Genomic DNA, 8,908 nt, shown 5'->3' with positions numbered 1-8,908 from the left:
GGACGTTAAAATGATGACATTAGTGGATTAAGTTAAAACCGTATTTTTTCATTCTATGAACCCTTATTTCTTTTCTCGAAATCATTATTACTATTATAGAATATATCCCGCCGAATACATAATTAAATTGGTTTGCAAAATCCTCTAAAATCAAACTATTATTAAATTAATAAAATTTATTCTAATTATATTTTTTCAATCTCGACGAGTGATTAATAATAGGTTATTATGATTTCGAGAAAGCCGCTATGGTGAAATCGGTAGACCCGCTGCTCACCATTGAGTTAGCAACCCCAAAAATAGAAAAAAAAATTCTGTGTAGATACAATCAGAATCAAAATAACAAAAGAAATTAAATTGCACCATGTAATCAAAATATTCCAAATAAAAAAAACTTCTTATATCACACAAAAGTAACTTTTTGTATCACAGAAAATATAATGAGACCATCATGTGCGTGAAAAGCAAAGGTCCTGAAACGGAGATAACTAGCTTCATTTATACACGATCGAATTATATTTGTTTGATACACTGTTGTCAATATGAATGTGAATAGTGAAAACCGACTACAATGGAGAAAACAAAAGAAAATAAAAACCACATGGAAATAACAATTTGAATTGAATAAATATATTTATTTTTTTATTTAAATAATAAAGATAACAAAATATAATAAGAGTTCTTTTTTTCTCTTTGATTTTTCTCTACTTTTTCACTCAACTCTGGTTTTTCTTTTTAACTCTTTTTCCTCCAACTCTTTTTTTTCCTCCAACTTTAATTGATCTGCAAATGTTTTGCAGAACTCAAAGGTACAAGAATGGTTTTTCTACCATCTTTTACAAAAACATACATATCCAAATAGTCATCATACATAACCCTCCTATCAAATTGTCATGGTCGGCCAAGCAATATGTCTCCAGCATGCATTGGCAAAACGTCACAAAGAACTTCATTTTTATATTTTCCTAAAGTAAAAGATATTAAAGCTTTAGAAGTTACCTTCATTGTTCCATTATCATTGAGCCATTGGAGCTTGTAAGATTTAGGATGATCTTGGGTTGGAATTTGCAACCTTTTGATCAACATAGTACTTACTACATTGGTGCAACTTCCACTATCAATGATAAGACTACAAGCAATCCCCTTGACTAAACACCGCGTGTGAAATAGGTTGTCTCTTTGATCATCAACATCATTCTCCATAACTTGAGTTTTAAGAAGTCTTCTTGTAATAAGAGCCAAATGAATACCATCTTCTAGTTTCTTCTCATTCTTCTAGACTTCTTCAACTAGATCATTGATCTTCCCTCCATTTTTCTCATCTTGGTTCATGATTGTACAAACAATAGTTTTATATGCTTAGGACCTCACACACTCAACTCACTGATTTTACACTCAGGAACACTCGTGTTTAACACACAAAGGTAGGCTATTTGGGAAAGTTACTAATTTCTTATTAAGGTAGATAATATGGATAAAGCAATTCTGATAGTAGCGAGCTATTCAAGACAATCAAGACAAGGTAATTATGTACTAACAACAAAATAAAACAAGAAATGAACAAATAAATAAGGGACAAAGATATTTTTGGATATAATTGCACACTGAAAAAAAATGAATTCCAAAGAGAATGATAGTGAAGATTGAACACAACAATTCCAGATTTATATGCTTTAGGGAAAAATGAGAATAGAAATTTATTTGATTTTCAAATAAACGTTCAAATGGTCTAATGATAAGGATATATTAAGAACAATATGATAAGAATTTTTTTTTTTCAAGATCTAAATATGATCTTTAACAGGACACTACGAACAAAGTAGAAAGATAATGAAGAACGTTGGAAATGACAGTAAGAAAATAAATGACAGATTTAAAAAGATGATAAACAATAGCGGAAATTAAAGATAAAATCAATTCTAGAGTCGGCCACAAAGATGCAACCTACGCTCTGATACCAAATTGATAAGGCAACCCTATTCCTCAGCCCAACGATCCAAACTTTTGTTGAAGCAAGAACCCTTTAGTCAAAAGTAATTAACACCTCCTTATACGAAATTTGGATCAACCAAGAGATAAGGCTAGAATTAGATTACCTCTTTCGATCGAAGATCTAGAAACAAGATTTGGAAACCTTGTTCTAAATTGAGTCACTCCACAATCTAACTTGATCAAGGCTTGATTGAATGGCTCGGGTGCAATTCTACTACAAGAATTGCTTGAAATTTAGAAATGACAAATATGATGCTCGGATTTCTAAGGGAAAAGTCTCAATTTGAAATCTAAATTACATTCATCCACGAATCTCATTGTGGGTATTTATAGTCTCCGACAAAAGACGTTTGTGGCCGGGATTCAATCCCGGTGTTTGTGGACGGGATTTATTCCCGATCCCCTTTAATCTCCACAAAGAATAAGTCAAATTGACCATTTGACTTTTACATAATTTATGAAATTAAACATAGTTTTTTCTAACAAATGTTGATGTGCTTGAGTGGTTAATGGACAGACTTGAAATCAAGTGAGCTCTTCGTGCGTAGGTTTGAATTCTATTGTTGACATATTTTTTTGAATCTTCATGACATTTTGTCCATTTGGAACACCGTGATTCTTATCAAGAAATTAGGGTTTCACGCTAGGGTTGTGCATTGTCAATTCATGAATTCAATGATACAGTAATTTTTTTTTTTTTATATTTCTTGTACATATTGAAAGATTCTAGCACCAGAAATTAGGTTTTCGAAAATGCTTAAAATCATGTCAAGTTTTGCCAATTGCAACGTAACAAAAAAATATTAGAAAAAATGGTCCGACAATAAAACTAGTTTTTATTTTTACTTCTCTTACGTTTCAACATCATCAAATTTTGACTTTCGTCACTATACCTTTTCAAAATATTGATCGAAAATAATTATTTTTGTCGATTTTTTAAAACCACGAGATTAAGATTTTCACATTAGGATTTCACATTATCAGGTAATTATGTCAATGTTCCACCATTTTAAAGTTTTTGTCCATTGTAGCCAAACAAAAAATGTCACAAAGTTAGCGCGACAACCAAATATATATATATATATTTGTTTTGTTGTGTTTTTAATGCTCAATGTTTCAAAATCAATAAATTTTAACAAGAGGGTTTTGCATTACCAATTTATGAACCCATAGAAAGATTCAAATTAGCACAAAGTTTTGCAAATTGTAACCTCATTTCATAAAAATGGTTTGACAGTGAAACTCTTTATTTATTATTTTTTTTTTACTTCCCTTACATTTCAAAATAATCCAATTTTTGACCAAATTAGATTTTTAGTAGATTTTTTAAAATCACGAGTTTTGGGTTTTCGCACTTGTCAAATAATTAATTCAATTCTACATTGTTTTTTTATTCTTAATTTTTGCTTAAGTACTATTTCTTGTACATATAAAAAGAGTCTAACACTAGAAATTTTGTTTTCAAAACGGCTTAAAATAATGTCGAAATTTCATCAGTTGTAACCTAACGAAACATATCGCAAAAATTACCAGAAAATGAACCTATTTTTTTTATTCTTTTACTTCTCATCTATTTCAAAATCATCAAATTTTTGCTTTATTCATAGTACCATGTCAAAATATCAATTGAAACTCCGTTTTTTCCAATTATTTTATTTCTATTTCTTATACATATAGAAAAGTCTAACCCGATAAATTTGGTTTTCGAAACTACTTAAAAGGACGTCAAAATTTCGCTAATTGTGCAACCTGACATAAAATATTGCAAAAATATCCGATCTTAGTTTTTTCCTCGATTTATAAAATCAGATGATTAGGATTTTCGCACTAGGTTTTTGCATGGGGAGGGAATTAATTAAATTCTAGGTTTTTTTTTTCTTCTTTAAGATTTTTAGTACTATTTCTTGTACATATAGAAAGAGTCTATCATAAAAAATTTAGTTTTTGTAATTACGTAAAATTACATAAAAATTTAGCCTATGGTAACATGAAGAAAAAATCGGCAAAAATAGTTGGATAGTAAGACAATTTGTTTTGTGCTTTTACTTATCATTTGCTCACGTACCGTCTTAATGGGCGAACCGCCCAACCCTTGGTTAGGTCATAAATTCAATAATATAGTGTTTTTTTCTTCTCAATTTTTTTTAATGCAGTTGTTGCATATATAAGAAAGAGTTAGCACCCAAGTTAACCTTAATCTCCATAACTTTTCAAAATATTGCATGGAAATGAGCTTCGAACTATATTTTTGTGTTTTTACTATTAATATGTTTCAAAATCATCAAATTTTAACTTCCATCCCTAAAAGTTTTAAATATATTGGACCAAATCTTGTGTGTATAGAAAGTGTATAGCACAAGAAATTAGATGTTCAAAACTATCTAAAATCACATCAAAATGTCGACAATTATAGCCGGACAAAAAATGTCACAAAGATAACGTGACAACGAAATTGTTATTTTGTATTTTTAAAATCATGAATATTTAAAAATCATCAAATTTTACCTTTTGTCACTATAATCATCAAATGACGAGATTAAGAGTTTCACGCTATGGTTTCACTGTCAGGTTCTTATTTCAATGTTACACGGTTGTTTTCTTCTGAATTTTTGCTAAGCTACGATTTTTTTTTGTGTAATAGCCCCAAAAAAAACCAAATAAAAAAAAAGTCTTAAGAGTGAATATGACAGTTCCTACCACATAAGGTCAGGTAGGAAATCACCATCAATAATATGGCAATTATTTGGGTGGTAAATAATTTTATATGAATTACAGTAAAAGAATAATCAAATGAATTGATTAAATAAAAAACGAACCTATAACTGTTAACATAATAAAAAATCCATTAAATTAAAAGCAAAGAATGTAACTGTTAACCCAACCCAATGTAAAGAAAGATAAATGAAATACAGAGAGAAGCCTAATAGATTTAAAGGAACGAAAAATGAAATACAGAATAACAAAATATACTAACAGAATAAAAGAAAAAAAAAATTGGTGGGAAGAAAATGGAAGATTTGGAGACAAACTATTTTTTTAAAATTGCCTATGTGATTCAAACAGCATAATAGTATTGTTTATTTTTATTATAACCTCAAACTCAACCTAATTTTTAAGAGATAATTGGACAGGAAAAGGAACTTACTTTTGAAATATCGAGAATACAAAGACCCTAAAATTTTTCTATTTAATCTAAGGTCATTATTATATCTTAAATGCCGAATTTACCTCTACATTTCATGCGAAATTTACTTTAAACGGACTCTTATTATAAATGCAACTTCAATTTGTCATTTAACCTCATGAATAAAGGAATACAAAGGAAAGAAAGGAAAAACAATTATGAATTAAACATCAAATACTAATGTATGGTTTATTAATGCGATTACAATTCAATTATACTCACCTATACTAATAATGCAAATGGAGAATCAACCTATACTGACCTATACTACGAATGAAAATGAAATTCAACCTATACTACGAATGGAAAACAACTATCCTATGCATGTGCCACGGTTACGGGATGTGCGATGCTGCCGCGGTCTCACATGGGTGCCTTGCCTTTATCTAAAATTGTAGTAGCACGAGGCTTCAGTATTTCTAGAATACTCCGTAAGTGACCCCCTATCGTGGTTATGCAACAAAAACATGCAAAATGCTACCTATCATATCATTCTATTTTTCCTATGACACTATTCTAATTGGGCAGCTTGGATATGTATCATATACTCTACATACAGTCCATACGTGCGAGTATGGGCTCAACAGACAATTCGCACACTGCTGGGCCCTTTTTCTTGTCGGGCGAGCCTTCTCCGGTAGCTCAACTTTTGCCAGACACCCATTAGAATTAGTAATCGTCACGATAGCATTATGTAAAACATAATGATACTTCGCCTGCCTAATGGATGTATGCATCTGTACCCTCGTGATGAATAGAGGTATCCCCCCAATACATGAGCACACATAATGCATGAGATCCCAACATTTTTTTGTTTTCAACCTTATTAAATATAACCCCGCTATCGTTTTCATGCATATCATATCGTTTCTCATTTTTTAGTCTACGTACCACACGTAATCTTAATGGAGTTATATTTCATGCAATTTATCGTGATTTCATGTCATACATATCATGCTGTTTACTTACAAATTAGGAATATAGTCGCAGATTTCATGCTTTCATTTTTACCTATTATGACGTATTATTCATGCCAAAATCATCCAGAAATCACATAACGTCATAAGACAACACATCACATCATACTATATCGCAGGTCACATCAACACCAAAAACAAGATATATTTACATTCCACAACCTACATATATCATACAAATGCATAACCTACGATGGTAGGGTCACTTACTTAGTAGACCTTAGCCAAAGTACTCCCTAAAATATAAAGGTAAGCTCCTAGCTCCTCGTATACGTCCTATGCTTCCATTGGTGGTTGATTCCCATTGGATCATTTGACACCTTCGTTAGTATTTCGCAAAAATAATTAATTTCCAACTTAAATTTGTGAAATACAGCCTTAAAATTATCTATTTTACCATAATGGGGTCGAAAACAAGTCCGAGAGGGTCGGAATGGTGCAGAACATGTCGGAAATGGGTTTCCCAAGCGGAATAAGCCGTGCAGAGCCGAGAAGCTGCCGTCAAGCCGATTGAGCTGTGTGAAATCGAGGCGTTTTTGAGCCAGAAGCTGACACGTGGCACATCAGGAGGTGATGGGCTGAGGTGAGGTGCAGATCGTCGGGTCGAGGCGCGGGTCATCGGGTTGTAGTTGCGAGTCTAGGCTGAATTCTGCTGTTGGGGGTCGGTTTATTTCGATGGGCTGAGGGTTAAATCGTGTTGGGCCGAGACTGTTTGGGCTACGGCATGGTTTGGACCGTCAGCGTGGATTGGGTCCTCAGCTTCGGTTCGTGGGTCGGTCACGATTTCTCGGACGGTTTTTGGTTGCAGTTTTGGGTCGCAGATGACGGGTTAGGCCGAGGCGCGAACTGGGCTAGGCCGAGACAATGACTGTCTTTGGGCCTAGCGGGTTTTGGGTTGCAGTTCGGGTCTCGGGTCAGGGCTCGTCTTCTTCACCCGACTACTAGAATTTTTTCGGCTACTTTTCTCTTTCTTCGGTAACGTCGTTTCCGACGTCTGTTTTTCTCCTTTTCCTTTCGTTTTCGAGTCTCTTGTTCTCCCTAATCCCGTGTATGGTGTTAGTTTGGTTATATCTATATATATATATATTTATTTGTGTGTTTTTAATGTTGAAATGTTTCAAAGTCGATAAATTTTGACATTCTTCACTGCCACTTTCGAAATTATATACAGTTTCTCAGTGGGTTTTTAAAAATGACGAAAGTAGAGTTTTCAAGCTAGTGTTTTGCATTGTCAGTTCATGAATTCAATGCTACAGTATAGGAGTCCCACTCAACCCGCCGTTAGCCATGCCCACAGGAGATATGTTTCATACGTTCATGATGATCTCGATGAAAAATCAAGCTCTGACGAACCAAATGATACAGACCATGATGGCTAATCAGTCAGTAGGGCAAGGGGCCAAAGATTCAGTAACTATGATTGTGGAGTCTTGCTACCTAAAAAATTTCTAGAGGCATAAACTCCTTCCTTTGACGGAGACAAGGTGGATCCCATTACTGCAGAGAATTAGCGTTGGCGTTTTTTGAAAATTTGACGTAGACCTCTTTGATTGAGATAAATAGGATTGAAAATTTGGCATTTTCCATTGTGAGACATATATGCTGAAAGGAGAGACGCTTCTGATGGAAGGGTGCTCAGAAGACCATTATACTACAAGGAGAGTTTATTAACTAGTGTAAGTTTAAAGATGCTTATCTCCACAAATATTACTCAATCACTGGTAGAGTGAAAATGCAGGCATCATTCTTCGAACTAAAATAGGAAGACAGGTCATTGGAGGAATATGACTTAGAGTTCGCTGGCAAGGTTTTCTCCCGCCTATGTTAATTCTGATGAGTTGAAGGCGGAATGATTTATTGCTGGACTAAGGAAGACGGAAGGGGAATGTGACCGCCAAGGCATCCTTTTCTTTTTTGTATTTACCTTGTTAATTTTATTTTTCTTTTTTCACCAAATCTCCTATTTTCCCCAGATGTTTACTTCTTGTCTTCCATTTTTTTTCTCTTTGTTATGTATTTATATATTTTTTCTTTAATTCGGTTGACAAATATTGACCTTATTGATTCTAGTTATTTCTATAGCCTAACATGTTAATTAAAATCTAAATAAGCAATAGATTCGAGATTCTGAATAATTAGATAAGGAAAAGGAGATTGAAAAATGACTAATAACAAAGCAAGATCTTTCTCCAATTAAATCTCCAACATTTCTCTCTCCAATTAAATCTCCAAGATCTCTTGGGTTAGTGGAGAGTAGTTTAGGGAAAATTATTATTTTTATTATTTAATTATTAATTATTATCATTGTTATTATTATTATTAATTTTTTTTGTACACCCCTCCTAATAAGATAAGAAACCACTACAATGAGAGTAAGATTCGAATTACCTTATTGATCGAATATCTCAAGGCAAAAACATTATTTGAGATTCGAATTACTTCACAAGCAAGATCGATCATGTCTAGCTTGAATGATTCTTGTTGATCAAATATCTCAAGGCAAGAACACTTGCTTATGATTCGAATCACTCCACAAGCAAGATTGATCATGTCGAGCTTAAATGATTCTACATGCAATCTAAACTACCTCGAATTGAAGAGGACAAATGCTTCTTTTACTGTATTTTTCAAGTCTAGTTACAAATACAACATACATGGCTTTATATAGTCTCAAAATGAAATTACTAAATTCATTCCAAGAGTTGTAACATTCATACTTAATGGCCTTAATTAACTATTATGTAATTGTAACCTA

The sequence above is a fragment of the Cucurbita maxima genome, unplaced genomic scaffold (genome assembly GCF_002738345.1).
Source record: "Cucurbita maxima cultivar Rimu unplaced genomic scaffold, Cmax_1.0 Cma_Scf00059, whole genome shotgun sequence".
Lineage (NCBI taxonomy): Eukaryota > Viridiplantae > Streptophyta > Magnoliopsida > Cucurbitales > Cucurbitaceae > Cucurbita > Cucurbita maxima.
Note: the sequence above shows the minus strand (reverse complement) of the source record.